We start from the raw sequence: 21,044 nt of genomic DNA on the forward strand, positions 1-21,044 counted from the left end.
CTGTGCCACTGTTTGTCCAAGTCACTAAATACTAAGGTGCACTGCGAATCTGCAGGAACAAATAGTATGCAAAATTTTCCAAAATTATTTTACCAGAAAAAAAGCTATCTTTTCTTGTATAAGAACTTGCAGCATTAGCATTCTGCAGAATACACTTTGGGAAGACTTGTACTAGATCCTCCTTCTGCTTCTGTTCATGCATGTTCCTTCATCTTCCTCAGGTTAAAGGCCTTGGTTAGAGATGTGGTTAGGGAAGTTTGGTGGAGGTCTAGAGGGAAATTAGAATTAGATCGAAGATCACTTACCAGCAAGATCAGCATGAGCTAGGCAGAGGGTGGTGGCCACTGAGAGTATCTAAAGAAGCAAGCGCAAGGCCAGCTGTGGGTCCAAGCCCAGTGTGAATAGTGAAGAGGAAAAAAAGGGCAGTTGCCTAGAGAAGGGGACAGTCAAATGAGCCTCCAAAGGACATGGATGGTGGAAGAATCCATAGATGAGACAGACTGCTGACCAGGAAGTGAGCATGGGAAAGGCAGCAATACAGCCTTACTAACAGCTACTATAACAATTCTTAAATCTTACAGAGAACTCACTAAGTGCTAGGTACTTTGGTTAGCACTGTTTACATTTTTCTCACTTAATCCTGCAGGCATTATTAGTATCCCCACTTCATAGGTGAGGCACTTACATAGTGTTACACAAACATTAAGAAAGCAAGTTGGGATTTGCGTCCATATCAGCTCAATTTCAAACACCATGTTTTTAGCCACTATTCTCTACTGCCTCTCTATAGCTTATGAAGCCCAGCTCTTAAGAAATACTTTCTGCAAGTAGCTGCAACACTAGAAAGATGGCAGAGCAAGAGCAAAGAAAAATCCCTTTGGTTCCAGAAAATCTCCTGAAAAAGAGGAAGGTTTATCAAGCCCTCAAAGCCACCCAGGCAAAGCAGGCACTTTTGGCAAAGAAGGAGCAGAGGAAAGGAAAAGGGCTCAGGTTTAAGCAACTGGAATCATTCCTACATGATTGTCATGTCACAGAAATGTGACAAGGTGCATCTCAGACAACTAGAAGTGAAACCTCATGACTTGGAATTGCCAGATAAACATTCCTTGGCCTTCGCTGTATGCATCGAAAGGATTGATGGCATGAGTTTACTGGTGCAGACCATTGCAAGACTTCGCCTAAAGAAAATTTTTAGTGGTGTCTTTGTAAAAGTCACCCCCCAGAACCTAAAAATGCTGCGTATAGTGGAACGTTATGTGACCTGGGGATTTCCAAATCTGAAGTCTGTCTGGGAACTCATTTTGAAACGTGGACAATCCAAGGTCAAGAATAAGACCATCCCTCTGACAGACAACACAGTGATTGAGGAGCACCTGGTGAAGGCTGGTGTCATTTTCTTGGAAGACCTCATTTATGAAATTGCCTTCCCAGGGAAGCATTTCCAGGAGATCTTACGGTTCTTGTGCCCTTTCCACCTCTCAGTGGCCCATCATGCTACCAAAAATAGAGTGGGCTTCCTCAAGGAGATGGGCACACCTGGCTATCAGGGTGAATGCATCAATCAGCTCATCTGCCAGCTGAACTAGACCCAGGTGCCAAACTGCAGTAAATTTTTATCAATGAAGTGGAAGCATGTGTTTTTGTTTTTTGGGAATTTTTATCAAGTATCTTCAGAGAAGATTATTTCCTGCTTTGTCTTCAAAAACTGGAAAGGAAGAGTCAAAGAAAAGACAGTAGCTTATGTTCATGGCAAGCACCTTTCATCACAGCCCAGTTCCAAGGAAAAATTCCCAGTGTTTTCTACATTGTGGCTGCCGCCTCATCTGAAATCAGCACATTCCATGGGGGAAGGAGTCCTGCTTTGTTGCATCTGCTATCCCAGGTTTAATGTTGGTAAATGAATAGCTCTAGCATTTGTATAAGGCCTCCTAAGACTCCTGCAGCAGTCGACCAAGCCCAGGGACATAATTGAATCTGGAGATTCCTGGGGCCTTGTTTTGAAAAAGACTTGAAATACACATAGGAAGAAAGGCACAAAAACAAATATTTACTTGTCTCTGAAAAAAAGAGAAAGAAGAAAGAAAGAGAAATACTTTCTGCTATATTGATTTTTCTCTTTACTAGCCTACTTAGTGAGATTTGAGTATATTCACAATGAAGAATCTAGAGCAGTAGACCTGTGGGATATAATTTTAGGGGACTTTCATGTTTGTATAACCAGGTATTCCAGTTCTTTTCTCAAAAGTCAATCTAACAGATAAATCATCTTCCAAAATGGTCATAGTCAGTAAACAAAAGACTTTCAAAACACCTTAATAACTACAATCACTTTCTAATATAAGGCAACATCATTTTGATCTCAAAAAGAAACTGTTATGTTTTGTGACAAAAGGAGAAACTGGATACAGACTGATCTCTCTTAGATAGATAACTGGAGAAATCCATCTGAAACTGTTAAGCCTCTAGAAGAAGATGACTTCTAATTCAGAAAGTTTCTTTTTTTCTTGCACTGCTCAAAGATTGGATTTGGATCATTTCATTTTCTCCCCTGTTTAGTTTCTGTGATTAGGTCCACAGAGTTTAAGAGATATGAGTCATAAACTTTGAAACACAAAGACCTCTGATTCATCTAGAATTTGTTGAGTAGATGAGTCAGTATATTGATTAACTTGAGTGGCTACTGACACTTTTCCCTTTCATTACTAGTCATTCAGACACAGAATGGGTGGTGAGATACTTTTTCATACTTCTTTATCATCAGATTTTGTTTTCTGTGGTTTGTTAGCTTTTTTTTCTTGGTTATCTATACAGAGATGAAAACTAAGTGATAAACAAAGGCATTGATTGCGACAGTGAGTTGAATCACTTGGTCTTTAATTATGAACTACTTGGAGACTGTTAAAAATTCATGCAGGCTTGTATTCATAGTGGTACAGGTTTAAAAGTCATTAAGAAACAGCATGACTGGGTTAGATAATTAATATTTGGCTTGAAAAATAAAAACATTGCAATTACGAACAGCACGACCCATGGTCAATTATCTATCACATTTTTCCCAAGTAAATTCTAAAATCCAAATGAATTTATTATGAAATTAGCCATTCATTCATTCATTCATTCATTCAGCAAACATTTATTATTTTTAACTACTGGGTGTCAGGAACTCTGCCAGAAACTGTCAAGGATCAGAGATGAAGAAAATCCCATTCCTACCCTCAAAGAGCTTATAATCTAACAAAGGAGTTAATACCTCTGCACACAAAATGCCCTTTAATACAAGATACATGTAGAAAATGAGCAAAGAGGCATCAAAGTAATTCAAGAAGATATACTTTCAATGGGGGAATATAGGAAAAGCATCATAGAATACATAGAGTTCTGAAAAGTAATAGGGAACAGAGAAGGCATGATCAGAAAGTAAAATGTCATGAAACATAAGGTATATTCAGGGGCTGAAACTAAGATATTTTAACAACTACAAATGCATGACATAGGGCACTGCCTCTCGAACTGTATCATTTGTAAGAATCACGTGAAGATCTTGTTAAAATGCAGAGTATTTTTGGTAGGTCTGGGGTGGGTTATGAGATTCTTCATTTTTAGCTAGCTCCCAAGTACTGCCCATTCTGTTGGTCCATGGACCACATTTTGAATGCCAAGGTCCTAGGGCACTGTACTAGAAGTCAAAGACTGAAGAGTGCTCACAGTCAACAGTGTGATACAGACAATAAGGGCAACAAGATCTTATAGGAAGGTGAAGTCAGTAAGCACTGGAGTTGTTATAAAATGTTTCTTAGAAGAAGTAGAGCTAGAACTAAGATGTGAAAGTATAGAGGACTCACTCAGTCTAACATGTTGGAGAGGCAGAGATTCTAGGTAGGTAAAATATGGTGAGCAAATATGCAGAGGAATGCATATAGTCTGTCCAGGCAACAATAAGCAGACCAGTCTGGCTAGAGTGGAAGCTTTTTGGAGAGGATTAGTGGGTTACTATGCTAGAAGCATAGGGTTTAGACCAGATCATGGAGGTCCTTGAGAGTCAGACTAAGATGCTTCAAAATCAGCTTGAATGCAGGCTTGGCATGATGGAGATACAATATTGAAAAGTAAACAACAACAACAAAAAAACCCCACAAAACTACCATCCTGTTACTAAGCCATGTACCCATAGCACTGGACCTCCCTGAAAGGTGCACTTTAAAATTTTTGTGCAGAGCTGCCATATGGGTACCCGGCAAGGAGGGCTGGTAAAATGAGTGCTTCACTTGTTGTGGCTTCCATAGAGAGTATATTTACTAATGTGTAGTACTACTGTATACCAGGAGGAAACATAAAGAATCAGAGATACTTAAAAAGCTAAAGATTAAGAGGATGGTCAGGTGGAAGACTGAGATTTGGAAGGCAATCATTTCAGCACTGGAGGATGGTAAAATTGCCCAGGAAGGAAGTCTAGAGCAAAAGTTCTTAACATTTTCTGTAGGGTCCTGGACTTCTTTGAAATTCAATTAAATTATGGCCCCTTTTGCCCAAATGCATAAACAGATGTACACACAAATACAATTTGGCATAAACTTACCAAGGTTTCCTGGAACCCTCAGAAGCTTTTCCATTTCTTCCTAAGATTAGAAACCTTGCTTCTAAAGAGGAAAAAAAAAAGTGAAGGACAAAGCCCTGGAAGAGGAAGCAGTGAAGAAAAACAAGGAGCCCTCAGGCAAAAGGAGAAACCATATATTTCTTGTAAGATTGCCTGAGCCAAGGAAAAAGAGTTTCTAGAAGGAAATGTCAACATTACAATAGGTCATAGTTCAATGAGGAAGAGCATGTTGGATCCAACCATGTTGGATCATGGTTGCTTGCAAAAGAGAATGTTGAGTAGCATGCTGAAAATATAAACCCTAAGTTCAGGAGTAAGTAGACAATGAAGAAGTGGAGTTGGAAAGAAAGAGAATTATAAAAAGAGAGATAGTAGAAAAAATGAATAAGGTAGAGAGGAATTTTAGCATGAATGAGAAGAAAACTGAGGAAACTTGTGTCAGTAAATTAAGGTGTGAGGTTGTCAACTGAGGAGAGTTTGTAGAGTTGGAAGCTTGATGAAATGTTGGAATTGGCTGTCATAAACATAGGGAGTCCAGAAGGGATGAAATCAAGATCTGCAATAAGTATTTGATATATTACTAATGATGAAATATATGAAGCTTTTGAGCTTACAATGTTTCTCTCTGCCATCGTTCCCCAAGGATTGGCCATTTATATCTGCCATGGTCAACTGCAAGGCTAAATTCTTGAGGCAAAATGCTGGGCATATATGCTTCAAGTCATAATCTTCTCATGTTACTGAAAAGCTGTTTTCTGTAAACAACTTTCCAAGAGTTGTTACTTCACCCATCAAATGAAATTTCTCCCGTGAAGAGGCAGTGCTAACTGTATAGATCCACTGGACAGGCAGCCATTGACAGTGAAATAAATTAAAAATTTCATTGAAATTAGTGTAAACACATGCATATGGGGAAGAATTTCATATTAAAATGTGAATGTAAATCATGAATATCAGATAGCCAATCAGCAAGAATTTGAAATATATAACAGTTACTGTCATACTACCCAGAGTAGTGATAGTCCAATTTGGAACATTTGAATAGAGGAAGATGTTAGTTTCCTCTGCTTCCTGGCAAGGGTCTAAAGGTCTTGCGAGGGAAGTTATATGGATGAAAAAGAATAAAGACTGATCCAGGGGAGCATGGCGAGGCACAAGCACATTTTGAAGGCAAAATATGTTGCTTGTGCCTGCCAAAATTGTGAATGGGTTTGTTAGATGGATTGAAATGTAACAACTATCTACACAGTAGGCAGTCCCAAAATCATCTGATTCACTTTTATCAGGTCTGATATATGGCACCCATTGAGATTACAGGTGTAAAGCTTGGTATGAACAGTAGCTTGTCAGAGAGGGCAGTTTCCCCTTTCTCCTTTTGAACTGGTGATTGCAGGAAGGAAGTGTTGCTGTTTTGATAATGGCACTGAATCTAGCCTTAGCAATTAAGGCTTCTACCTATGGCAAAACTTACATTTAATTTTAATTCATAAATAGTTAGATTTTTATGACTCCACATGAATTTTATCAACATTTGTCCACATTACAAAAATGCAACACCAGATGACACATTTTGGCACTGCATTTAATCTCCATGTGAAAGACAGAGAATTGTAATGGGGAGTTGGCAGAGGTGTGTATCTGCATTTCTAGCTGGTTGTAGCATTTTACTTCTCTTTGAAGCTCTAAAAGTCATCACTTCTCATAAGCTGCAAGAAAATGGCTGGACTCTCTGAGATGTCCATATTTTACCATTGTCAATTTATCTGGAAGCTGAGAACACACTAATCAGTCATCTATGGCATTCTTACAAAATAACCGAACTAGAGAGCTGTGAAATACGGGGTCACCGCCTACCAGCCACTCAGTTTCTATGAATAATGTGCAGGCAACATCATCTCTATTGAAAACCATTTTCTGAAAACCTAATTGCCCTTCTGGGGTTATTCTAAGAAGAGAAGGGCATAGAACCCAAGCCTTTGAAGAGGAGGACATGAACTCTGAACCCTCAGAGGTCACAAATGTCACACAGTGACAGTGGAGCACACCTATGGAGAGCAGGAGAAACATGCTCAGCCATGCATGACCGTCCAGTCAAGCATGTGGCAAGAGCAATTTTCCCATTTGACATCTTCTTCCTTTTAGGCATCTCACAATCAATCAACCACTATTTTTGAGGGCCTACTATGTGCAGGGCCTTATGCTTGTATCTGTGGTGATCTACCAAACTGGCTGGATTCAGAAAGGACAGCACAGAGGCCTCTGCTATAACTTGTCCGCCTTTCACTAGTATTTCCAAGGTTTCTGAATAGTCAAGTATAGTTATGGGGGCAGGCTTAGTGTTTTCTTTAATTGAAATACAAACATATAAAGGAAGCAGAATCTTCTCATTAAAAATTGAATATTAATGTTAAAACATTTTGTGTAGAACTAAGTTTTATGTGGAGCAAATTTTTGTTCTGAGGGCAAACTCCATGATACAGAATTTGAAGAGGAAGTTGGGAACTAACTTATCTGTGCTTGAAAAGTGCAGCAGAATACCAATTATGAAGAATTAGCTGCTATCCCCCCCAACAAAAGGGACACATATTGTACTGCATTCTCATTCTGTTCTTTCCATTGACACGGGGAAAGGATACTACAACAGAAATGAAAAGAGAATGAGAGCCAAATTCATGGCTTGTGAATTTCAAATGCTGAGATCTAGAATGTCTAGGCATGCGACCAGCCTGAATCAGCCTCCTCACCCACTCCCTTGGTATATACTCTCTGAGGGGCAATGTAGTATCATCATCAAAGTGTGACCATCACAGACAGGCTGTATGAGTGAAAATCCCAACTCCACCACATACTAGCTATGTGACCTTGGGAAAGGCCCTTAACTTCTTGGTGCCTCAGTTATTCCACCTGCAAAAATAGTGCCAAAAGTAGTACCTACCTCACTGGCACTATGCTTCCTGTACAGCCTGTATAACTATGAGCCAAATAAACCTCTTTTCTTCATAAATTAGGCAGCCTCAGGTATTCCTTTATAGCAACACAAATGGACTAACATGGGAAGGGTTGGATTACAGGAACTGTAGGCAGGTTCTAGGGTTTCAATAACAGATGTGACTTGTGCCACACTTTGCAGGTAGTGGACTAGGCAGTAGTGAGCCTCAAAGACTTCTCTCTTGAACCCAACATGGCTGAGCAGCTATAGATTTGAAATGGATGAGGATGTCCCTAGGTTGAAGATACAGAGGTAGCCTCTCAGCTTCTGTCAGTCCCAGAGCAGCAAGAAAGAGAAGCTGGATGGTTTCCCATACACCAGAGATGGAGTCCAGGACTGAGAAAGCCAGAATGGGGAGAGGGCCCACAGAGGACAGTGAGAGTCAGAACAGTGACAACTTGTGTGGGTGTGCTATGGTTTGTATGTTTTTCACCTCCGAAACTCATGTTGAAATTTAATTGTCATTGAAACAGTATTATGAGGTAGGACCATTAAGAGGTTATTAGTCTATGATGGCTGCACCCTCATGTATGGGATTAATGCTGTTATACAAGGGCAAGTTCCATTGCTTTTTTGTCTCTTCTTCTGCCTTCTGCCATGTGAAGATGCAGAAAGAAGGACCTCACCAGATCAGATGTCAGCACCTTGACCTTTGACTTCCAAGCCTCCATAACTGTGAGAGAATACATTTCTGTTCTTTATAAATTGCTCGGCCTCAGATATTCTGTTGTAACAAAACAAAACATACTAAGGCAGGGTGCCAACATGAGAAGATGGAGCCTGCTGACGACCAGTACACTTGACCCTGGAACTCCAGAGGTAAGTGGAAAGAGAGAGCCCCTGACCTGACTGAGATGGTATGTCTTCCATCTAGCAAAGTGGAGACCACTAAAAAAGGAATTAAATTGATTTATCAAAAAAGAAGTCACAAATTTTACATACTTGTGTTTAAGGCCTGAGATTCACGCCAAGGACTCATGTTTAGTTTTTTTTTTTTTTTTTTTTTAATAATCACAACTATACTATGCACTAGTTAATACTGTCCTCACTTTATAGATGGGGAATGTGAAGCTAAGGAAGACTAAGCAATTTATCTAAAGTCACAAGCCTAGCAAGTGACAGAGCTAGAATTCCAACCAGGTCTGTGGATCTAAAGGCCATGTCTGATCTTCCCACTCTGGCACTCTGCTTCTCAAGAGCTTGGAGGGCCTATGCAAGTCTAGATCTCAATAAAGCAGGACTAAAATGGTCTCTATCAAATGATATAAAGCACATTTTATATCTTCTCCTGAACCTCCTTCTCTGCCCACAACTTGAGCAGGTCCATTCCATGTGCTGAAATGAACCTCCTAGCCAGGGCAAACACCTTAGCCTTGCCATACCTCCATCTCACCTTTAACTTGTGCCTTCTTGAATCTATCTTCTACTGATAATTTTCCATATTAAACCACATAAAATGATAGCTATCCAATTAATTTAAAAGATCTAGGATTGAACGGAAGAAATATTAAGCTAATACACAGATTTAGAATCAAAAGAAATCAGGTCCAATGTCAACCCTCATAATAAGAGACCATGCTAAAATAAACCATAGGAGGTACAGTGCAAGTATTGGAGGGCATGACTACATTGGTTTTTTTGTTTTTTTTTTTTGATAATAAAAAGGCACCTAGTAGAGAGCCAATATTGGAGTCAAATTTACCTTATTTTCATGAATCTTTACACAACTATCTAAGCCACAGAGCTTAAACACTTTATAGAAGCACACATGAGGTGCTTTTATTTGTAAAAATCTCCCCTACTTATGCAAAGAATATTGAATCTTATTTCCTTTCTATGTTTGGAATTCCGGCTAAGCTTATTTAAATCTTTACTGACTTACCTTTAAGCAGTATCTGATTTGAATGCTTCCATTGCCTAATGCTAATATTACATTTTTCTTGATGCTTTTGGTTTCGCCTTACTTCTTAGTCGGGTATGTCATTTTTAGAAATAGATGATCATAGTCAAAATAATGCAACAAGGGGTAAATATACACAGAGAAATGTTATTTTGCATTTTCTATAGATGATAAGACTATCCCAGGTATGCACGCACAGGACTAAGCAGGCATAATTTTCACCTTTTGAATATAGTATAATAAAGTCAATGCCTGATTATCTGTATGTACTGTATTTTTTTGTGAATTGTTTGCATTAATTTTAATGCCTCTATCAGCTTCCCACAACTCCATGCAACATTCCTCCAAATCAACTTCCCCCATTGACTGGAATTATTTACATTTTCATTTGCTGAAAATACTGACTTATAAAACACAATTAGGAAAGTAGGCTTAATTAAAAGACAAAGTATTCTAAGATAAGATAGAGAACACATCCAAAGCCAAACAAATGACTTAGGGTTTTTGGACTTCTTGAGTTATCTGTACTACAATGCCCCTCTCTTTTATGGGTCATTGAGAGTTGGCTGTAATTTCCATTTGGTGTTAAATCATGAACGTATGAGTATATATAAGCCAAGAAGCATGTACATCATCCATATGGAGCTGTTACAGAAAATACCCTGCTGATGCTGAAACAGTGAAAATAGGAAGCCAATCTTGCTGGAACAGTAAAAATAAATGTGAAGATTGTGAAGATAAAAGACCAGAGTATAGAAAAGTTGACCTTAATTTTCTTATTTTTTTCTATGCTACTCATTGTTCTATTTTTCAAATAAAAATTGCTGTTGAATACAGAGATTTGCATAAAATTCATGAAAAGTTGCATGCTAGAGGGCAGAACAAGAGAGCTTTTCAGCATAAGTGCACATATTTGTATCTCTCAGAATAATTAGTCATAGTGAACCAAGCAAACTATGTTTTTACCGTGGTGAACATTGCAAACCATTATTCAGTTATCTGTGAAAACTTCAAATGCCCTTTTCAAACACTTTTTAAAAATAGAATAGTGAATCTGTGTATTTGAGAAAAATACAGATAAGAATATGCTATGTACTATCCAAGTAACTTATTAAGTCTTAAAAGAATTTTTCTTGGAGACTAAGCATCATATTTTGTAAAATTATACAGATTTAAAATGCAATAAGGTCATGTTTATCCTGCAGAAATTTGAAAACTGACATTGGTTTTAAACTTTGGTCAAATTTATTCTTGCTTTTTGACTGGGTCATTTTAGTAGTTCATTTAAAAATCATTCTAAGTAAAGTACAGTATTTGTTGTATTATTAAGGAGAATAAAGAGGAAAATCGAACAGTGAAATCTTTTTTATTTTTTCTATCATGGTTTTATTTGACTTTACATGGCTACATGGCTGAAATATCAAGGTTGGGTTATTTTTTGCATTATCTGTTTATCTTCCTTTTATAGATAAATAGCATTAGGATTTTGCTGTTGGCAAATCACCTCTTGCTTTTGATCATGATACAAGTTAACTCTCTAGCTTATGTCCAGCTAGAAAAAAAAAAGGAAACTAGCATAAGAATGGCAAATGCCATGGCTCACTCCTGTAATCCCAGCACTTTGGGAGGCCGATGTGGGTGCATCACGAGGTCAGGAGATCAAGACCATCCTGGCTAACACAGTGAAACCCTGTCTCTACTAAAAATACAAAAAAATTAGCCTGGCGTGGTGGTGGGCGCCTATAGTCCCAGCTACTTGAGAGGCTGAGGCAGGAGAATGGTGTGAACCCAGGAGGCAGAGCTTGCAGTGAGCCGAGATCGCGCCACTGCACTCCAGCCTGGGCGACAGAGCAAGACTCCATCTCAACAACAACAACAACAACAAAAAATGGCAAATGCCTTATTTATTGACAGAAAGAGTGGACCAAGACATTTGAAATCAGTTAATTCATCTGAAATAGTGGTCCCAGGTGGACCCAGATTTGAGACTTCAGTTCTATTTAGCACAACAGGGGTATAAACTAGTCAGAAACATATTATTTCAGAAACCTGAACCACAAAGTGGTCCAGGAAACAGCCTGCAAAGGTGGAAAGAGCAATGGATGAAGACTCAGGAAACCTAAGGTCAAGTCCTACTACTTTCACTAAGAAACAGGGAGACTTTGGCCAAGTCATTTCCCCTCTCTGAGCCTATGATTCTCATCTGCAAAGTAAGAACAATAATATGTCTTCTGTTTTCTTGGGAGGATAAAATCAAATCAAAGTTTTGCAAACAATAAAATGCCAGAGCTTTGTACTTTATTCTCAGTGTTGAGAAAAAGTTTTGCTATTCTCCTATAAGAATGAACTATTGGTTGTTTATCTTTATGTCATGTGTAATATATAATTTGTTGTTGTTTAATAACTGTATAATGTTCCTATTCCACTAGGATGCCAGCTGGCATAGTTTACACTGAAGTCAAAACAGATAAATACAGAGATGAATCATATCAGAAAGAATAGTGGAAGCATTCGTAAGTGTTATATGTTAATGGTTATGCCCAAATCAGTTTCCATACCCAGTATTTCCATTAGGAATTTATGAAAAGTGGTTTGATTTCTTTGAGCTTCTAAATTCTATTTCGATGCCTTGTTGTTCCCTAATCCTAATTCCCTAATTTTGAAAGCCTATAAACCATCAACAGTCTTTACAATTCATGGACTAGAATATGCAGAGGGCACTGTGGGTATTCTCAAGTGGTGGCACTCAAAAAGGAACCAGGTCATTTTCTGTACTCATTTTTTTTTCAGTGACACAATGTTGCAGTGACATTATCAGTCTCTTAATCACTCAGTCAGACAATGTCACCATCTCTAAGCACTAAGCAAGCAACAGAGCACTATAGTTACGTAGGCTGTGCCTTGCTTGCATACTCCCTACACTTCCGCTGAGTACCCCACACCATCTTTCCAAATACACAAGTAGGGCTCTGTACCCCTTCCTTAAGCCAGAGGGTGTAAGTACAACAGAATGGTCAGAATGAGAAAAACTTTGAACTCCATATTTTGGTTATAGTAAGTAGTCTTAAAGTGTCAATGACAATTATTGTCATTTAGAAAGCATTTGGACTACAAGTATTCTTGGATGTCTTTCCTAGAACTGCTAGTGGCACCACTTAGCTATTTTGGAACCATTGGCATACACATTGTTGGCTGGAAAATTCAACAGCCATTTCCAACTCTCTTCTCACTGCTTCCTACAGATGTTGGAAGGCTAGGTACTTATAGCTAGGTTTGGCCAGAATTTGTTTGAGACTTGGGGAAACTATTGTGGTTTCCTGATAACAAAGCACATGTGTCTTCTCCTTTTCATTCTTCCTGCTAAATTGAAGACATAATGTCTGAAGCTATAGCAGCCTTCATGTGACCATAAGGTGATAAAACCTCACCACACACACACACACACACACACACACACACACAAACCCAAAGGCCAAAACTTTGAGTGTAGCAGAATAAAGAGTTGGAAAGAGCCTGAATTCTTGAGGACACTGTTAAGCTGTTTGCTCAACAATGAGACTGCCTTACTTCATACTTAACAGTGAATATCCTCATAGATTCAAACTACTCATCATCCGGTATTAGTTACTTTCAACCTAAAGCTTTCCTAATGAATATAAGAAGTATTCATAGGGAATATTGCCAGTTTTAGAAAGGTGAATAACATTTTTCCTTAGAAATGCCCATGTCATCCATCACTTAGATTGCAAAAGCAAAAGATTAATAAAGTATATATGAAGGAGGAGCCTGACAGTAGAATTTTTTTATTAGACATCATTTTCATATCAAAAATTTTGAATTGTCCATTGCTAATGGAAAGTCCTCTCACCTCAAATTTAAATTCTTATCTTTTAATCTCTATTGAATTATAGCAATATTTTTGTTATTTTCTACCCTCCATAAAAGGGAGTAAACTTAGTATCTACAATGTTGGGATAAAAGGCATCTTTAAATCTCTAAAAAAAAAACATAAACAGACATCAAGTAGTAATTGTAGTACAGCAGCCTGCAACCTGCCTGCTAATGTAGCCTACAAAAATGACAAAAAAAGGAAAAAATGAATCAATATAAAAACCATGCCCTTATCATAGCTTAAGGACAGAGAATGCCCAAACTTCAAAGTAACTGTGAGTGAAAAGATAAAATTCACCTATTCCCAGAGTTTCATCTCTCTTGGTCCTGGCCCATGTCTGTCCTACTGTAAGGCTCTGTGGCCAGCAAAGGCAGACTGTAAACAAACAAACAAACAAACAACCTCAGGGAAGACAAATGAGGGAAGCTAGAAAAATGTGCTAAGTTTATTTTAAATCTACTTCCAGAAAGAGTAAGTCCACTTTAATCCCGAAAATACTAAAATAAAAAGTTTCTAGGAAGATGAGAACATGAACTATAAGGAGAGAACTTAAAATTATACATAATTAAAAGGGGCACATACGGTTTAAAGGAGTCAAGCACTCTTTAAGCAGGCAGGCATGATGTAAAAGAGCAGGCATGATATGAAGGAATTGGCTTCAAAACACATAGCTTTGGCAGGGAGAAGAAAAGTAAGAAGGAAAGGAAAAGAAATATTTGGCAATTGGGTAGTCAAAAGGAATACAAAGGCAAAGGGGGGAAATTTAGGGCCCTGCAAGACAAAAGAGAACCACATCATCTAAGCACTTACAACTCCCACATCACAACCAAAGTACCTGGTCCTTTCTATACTGACAAAAGAAGATGGCATTTAATTTGCAGTCTTATAAAAATAACTCAGTACCATAAAAATGAACAAAAGAAAACTGAAGTTAACAAAGCTATGACAGAAAATTAGGAAACAAAATATCATATATATGAACTGAGGAACCCCCCCCCCGAAAAAAAAACCTATGAATCATATAAAGAAGTAAGTCAACACACCAAATAGAATTAAATAAATTTAAACAAGCTTGTGAGGCTATAAAAAACTACCTTGAGTCAGAAAGTCAAACACTAAAAGTAGAAATGAACTAAACACTGGAAGAAATAAAGAGAGATGAGTAAACTCTGCAAATAAATGGAAGAAAAATACAAAATTATCTTATAAAAGAAGAATAAATTACAAGAGATCCAAGGGAGAAGGAATGGGTTGAAATGAAAATGTAATAAGGGGCATTGAAAAAAAAATGCAATAAGGGGCAGAGAAAAAAAAGCAAAAAGATTAAAAGACCACAAAATATAAGTAAAAAACAGTCAAAAGGAAGGTAGTGGAAATGGAAGAGAGGTAAAGAAGGAATAATATTTCTATTATTGGAGTCCCTGGAGAAAAAATGCAGAAACACTGAAACAGGACTAATATTTAAAACTATGAAACAAATATCTTCCCAGAAATAGAAAAATGCCTGAGTTGACCCACGAGTACTTAGGGAAATTAACAGAATTTTCAACTCTAAAACATGACCTGGTAACATGATTACATTTAAAAAATAAAAGTAAAATCTTCTAGGCCTCTAGGCAAAGCGATCGATTAACTTACAAAACAATTGGACTGGCACAGAATTTTCATAATCAACATACAAGCAGAACAGCAATGAAGCAGCATTTTGAAAATAAAATGCTCAATGAAATAAAGTATAAACCAATAATTGTACATATTAATACAATCAGGCTCTCCTTCAAGTTTCAAGACTAGAAAACCAGTTTTCAACATTCAATAATTTAAAGAATTTGATATTCATCACCTTGTTCTGTGGAATACACTAGGGGATAAGTTTCATCCAATCAAGTTATGACTGTGAAACTTCTGCAAAAGAACATATGGTGACATATTAAAACTATAAAAGTACAGCTAAGACAAAAAGTATGAGTGAGGGTGACATATACACACACAAAAATAATCTATTGTGATAAAGTGGAAATAATGTAACTAAAATTGAGAGGAGGAAGCGTGAAAGAAAAAATACAAAGGTCACTGCTATGTATTGAAGAATACAAATTGATTTTCTCTATTGTGTTTATTTTTTTTCAATTGAATATATCTTTCTTCTAATCTTTATTACTTACTTTCTTCTCTTAACTTTGCATCTAACTTGCTCTTTATTTTCTAGTTATTTAAGGTAGAATCAGGTTACTAACTTTAGATCTTTCTTCTTTTCTGATGTATACATTTAATGATATACATTTACCTCTGCGTGCTACATTAACTGCATCCCACAGATTTTGATATTCAGTATCAAAATGTATTCAGTTCAAAAGACTTTTTAATTTTTCTTCCAATTGCCTCTTTGATCTATGTGTTATTTAGAATGTGTTGTTTATTTTCCAAACATCTGGGTATTTTACAGATACCTTTTTGTTATTGATTTCTATATTAAGACCATTACAGTCCAAAAATACACTTGATTATTTCTATTCTTTCAAATGTGTTGAGCTGTTATTTCATGGTTCAGAATATGGCCTACCATGTGCACTTGGAAAGAATGTGTATTCCGCTGCTGCTGGGTAGAACATTCTATTAATATCAATGAGGTAAAGTTGGTTGATAGTGTTGTTCAGGTCATCTATATACTTTCCGATTTTCTGCCATCTTGTTTTATCAATAACTCAAAGAGGCATATTAAAGTCTTCCACTCTAAGTATGAATTTGTCTATTTCTCCTTTCAAATTGATCAGTCTTTTTGTCTCATGTATTTTGAAGCTCTGTTATTAGATGCATATACATTTTCTAATTGTTATGTCTTCTTGAAGAATTAACCATCATTATGTAATTTCCCTTTTTCCCTCTAATGATATTCTGAAGTCTACTTTGCCTGTAATTAATACAGTTTCCTTTTAGTTAATGTTTGCATGATATATCTTTGTTCATCTTTTAATTTTAACTTAACCATTCATTTGTATTTAAGGTGGGTTTCTTATCAACACAAGGATATATATATATTAGTGCTAAAAGTCATAATTTAGAATACAAATATATGACTTATAAATATTTATGCACCAAATAAGACAGCAACCACCTTTATGAAGCAAAAAACACAGGAGATGGCATTAATAATGGGAGAGATTAATAAACTAATTCCAGTACAAGGCAGATCACATTGACAAAACATAAGCAAGGATAGAGAAAATCTAAACAACACAATCAATAAAGTGTATTTTATGGATATATATTGAATGTCCTTATAATAGCAAATACGCATTTTTCTGAATCAATTGTGGCACAGTCACAATACTGATCAATACTGGAATGTAAAGAATAGCTATACCGGCTTGGTTACATTTAGAAAAAGCTATAACAATAGTAAAAAGTAAAAATCAAGTAAAAATATTGCATGCAATACTCTAATCACAGTATAATGAAAGAAAACATTGTTATTTAAAAAGCCAGAAAATAGAAAAGGACCTTCAACCTGAAATTCAAAAAAATCTTTTTTTTTTTTTTTTTTTTGAGACAGAGTCTTACTCTGTTGCCCAGGCTGGAGTGCAGTGGCACAATCTTGGCTCACTGCAACCTCTGCCTCCCAGGTTGAAGCGATTCTCCTGCCTCAGCCTCCCGAGGAGCTGGGACTACAGGCATGCACCACTATGCCTGGCTAATTTTTGTATTTTTAGTAGTGATGAGGTTTCATCATGTTATCCAGGCTTGTCTAAAACTCCTGACCTCAGGCCATCCACCCGCCTCAGCCTCCCAAAGTGCTGGGATTACAGGCATGAGCCACTGCACCTGGCCAACAACTCTTGAATATAAGAGAAAATGTAAATTGATGTTATAGAATTTAAAAATAAAATAATGACATTAAAAACATTTCTTATCAGAATCTATGGAATGCACTCAAAACAGTGAATTAGGGGATAATTCACTACATTATACACTTACTGATAAAAGTGGACATTTGAAAATAAATGAAATGCCCAGCTCTAAAAAACTAAAAGGAGAAACACTAATAAATAAACAACAAAGTAAACAAAAAAATGAACAAGGAAGAATGTAAAGTTAAAAATAGAAATTAATAAAGCAGAGAATAGAAAAAAGTAGGTCTAATTAATCATTAAAAATTATTGGGGATTTTTTTCTCAATGTTACCAAAACATCAAAATCAGTAACTAACTAAATAAAGAAACAAAGAAGGAAGTAAAATTGTGCAGAAAAAGAACTGATAAGAGGGAAGAAATTTAAATAAAATCTAAAGATACTACTTTTCAGACCTCTTTGTAAATACGTTGAAAACCTAGAAAAATGGGTAATTTTTAATGAAAATCCACTTACTAAAAATAAGCTCATTCAATATAGAAAATTTAAGCAGACCAATTTTCATAGGAATAGAGAAAGTTTTAAGGATTTATCTTATATTTTTAAAAAGTCACACTCAAATAGTTTTATAGAGGAACTCTACCAAGCTTTGAAATGTTAGATTGCCTCAATGGGCTATAAATTCTTTCTAAGCATTGAAAAGGAAGGAAAACTTTCTAATTACTTTCATGAAGTGAATATAACATAAGTAACTAAATCAGATGAATATAATATTAAGAAACTAAACTAGAGAATAGTATCACCTATGATTATAATGCAAAAATGATAAATAAAATATTAAATAGATTGCAATATCATATTATGAAAATAATATACCATAATCATGTGAGATTTATTCCAGGCATGTAAGGTTGGTTCAACAATAGAATATTCATTAATATACTATATTAATAAATCTAAAAAATGCACAATTATGTCCATAGATGCTAAAAAAACCTTCAGCAAATTTCATTAATTTATAAAAATAAAACAAAACACTGAAGAAAACAATAATTTAATATATGACAAAAGTGTTAAGTCACCAAGGTAAGATGGAATAAAGGACTTTCTCGTAGGTTGTTCTGGAAAAACTGGGAAGCCAATTGATGAAAAAGAAAAGATTAATTACATCCTCATTTCACATCAATAGACTCCAAATGGATCGGGATCCAAAGGTCAAAAATACAACCTTACAAGTACAAGAAGAATACTGAGAGAATTCTTCTTTAACCTTAAGGTAAACAAACTTTAAGACCCCAAATCCAGAGCCAAAAAAGAAAAGATTGATGAATTTGACTACATACAATTAAAAGATACATGAAAAATATTATATAAAAAGTCAAAGACATCTGATAAACAGGGAGAAATATATTTGCAACATATACTACAGACAAAAGACTTATATCCTTATGATATAAAAACTGTTAGAAATTGAGGAACAAGCTTCTACACAACAAAAGAAACTATCAAATAGCAAACAAACAACCTACAGAATGGGAGAAGATATTTGCAAACTATGCATCCAACAAAGGCCTAATATCCAGAACCTAAGGGAACTTAAACAAATCAATAAGCAAAAACAATCCCATGAAAAAAATGGACAATGGACATGAAAAGACACTTCTCAAAAGAAGACATACAAATGGCCAGGAAATATATACGAAATGCTCAATATCATTAATCATCAGAGAAATTCAAATCAAAACCACAATGAGATACCATCTCACACCGGTCAGAATGGCTATTACTAAAATGTAAAAAAACAACAGATGCTGGCAAGGCTATGGAGAAAAGGGAATGCGTATACACTGGTGGTAGGAATGCAACTTAGTCCAGCCACTGTGGAAAGCAGTCTGGAGATTTCTCAGAGATCTTAAAATAGAGCTCCCATTCAACCCAGCAATCCCATTACTGGATATATACCCCAAAGAAAAGAAATCATTCCACCAAAAAATCATATGAATTCATAAGTTCATTGCCACGCTATTCACAATAGCAAAGACATGGAATCAACCCAGGTGCCAATTAATGTTTGATTGGAAAAAGAAAACATGGCACATATGCACCATGGAATATTATGCAGCCATAAAAAAGAAAAAAGATTATGTCTTTTGCAAGAACATGGATGGAGCTGGAGGCTATTATCATTAGCAAACTAATGTAGGAACAGAAAACCAAATACTGCATGTTCTCACTTACAAATAGGAACTAGCCATTGATCACACATGGTCATAAATATGGGAATAATAGACACTGTGGACAACTAATGGGTGTTTGGAGGGAGGGGTTTGGGTTTAAAAACCACCTATCAGGTACTATGATCACTACCTGGGTGGCGGGATTCACACTTCAAACCTCAGCATCATGTAATATTCCTATGTAACAAGCCTGCACATATACCCCTTGTATCTAAAATAAAAGTTGAAATGAAAAAATTAAGGAACAAATGACCAAGACTTTGATAGGGATTGGGAAATAAGACAAGAAGAGGCAATGCACAAATACACACATACAAACACACACTTCCATACAGATACACACAGACACACACACGCTCTTCCTACTTCTGTCTGCCAGGACACCTGGGAGCAAGAATACCCCAGTAGCAATGAACACATCCAGTGCCCAGATCTTGGTCTCTAAACTCCTTGCTTCCGTAAAGGGAACCAGGAACTCTCAAAGAAGTGGTTGATTCTGGAGCTGGGGCAAAGAAAACACAAGATGATCCTGGCATATCTTGTGGTAATAAAAAATAAGGAAATGCTCAAAAAGGATGGATGCACATCAGAAGAAAACCACATTCCTTAATTAAACTAAAGAGCTTTTGCATGGCAAAAGGAACAGTCAGCAGAGTAAACAGACAACCCACAGAGTGGGAGAAAATCTTCACAGTGTATACATCTGACAAAGGCCTAATATCCAGATTCTACAACAAACTCCAACAAATTAGCAAAAAAATTTAAAAAAAAGTGGGCCAAGGACATGAATAGACAATTCTCAAAAGAAGATATACAAATGGCCAACAAACATATGAAAAAATGCTCAACATCACTAATGATCAGGGAAATGCAAATCAAAACCACAATGCGATACCACCTCACTCCTGCAGGAATGGCCATGATCAAAAAATCAAAAAACAGTAGATGTTGGCATGGACGCGGTGATGACCAGGGAACACTTCTACACTGCTGGTGGGAATGTAAACTAGTACAGCCACTATGGAAAACAGTGTCGAGATTCCTTACAGAACTAAAAATAGAACTACCATTTGATCCAGCAATTCCACTACTGGGTATCTACCCAGAGGAAAATAAGTCATTATACGAAAAAGATACTTGCACATGCATGTTTATGGCGGCAAAATTCACAATAGCAAAAATATGGAACCCGCCCAAATGCCCATCAATCAACAAGTGGATAAACTGTGATTATATATATATATATATACACACATATATATTAAATATATATTGTGATATATATGATATATAAATATGGAGCCAGCCCAAATGCCCATCAATCAATGAGTGGATAAATAAACTGTGATATATATATATATATATATATATATATATATATATATACATATATATATATATATATATATATATATACATATATATATATATATATATATATACACACACACACATATATATATCATACATATCATGATATATATATGATGGAATACTACTCAGCCATAAAAAGGAATGAATTAATGGCATTTGCAGTGACCTGGATGAGATTGGAGACTATTATCCTAAGTGAAGTAACTCAG

General features: G+C 36.3%; 1 pseudogene; it reads left to right on the forward strand.

Moving 5' to 3' along the window:
• Positions 1-832: 832 nt before the first annotated feature.
• Positions 833-1,701, forward strand: LOC100979517 (ribosomal protein uL30-like; annotated as a pseudogene).
• The last annotated feature ends 19,343 nt before the right edge of the window (positions 1,702-21,044 follow it).

The sequence above is a fragment of the Pan paniscus genome, chromosome X, assembly GCF_029289425.2.
Source record: "Pan paniscus chromosome X, NHGRI_mPanPan1-v2.0_pri, whole genome shotgun sequence".
In the NCBI taxonomy this organism is placed as follows: domain Eukaryota; kingdom Metazoa; phylum Chordata; class Mammalia; order Primates; family Hominidae; genus Pan; species Pan paniscus.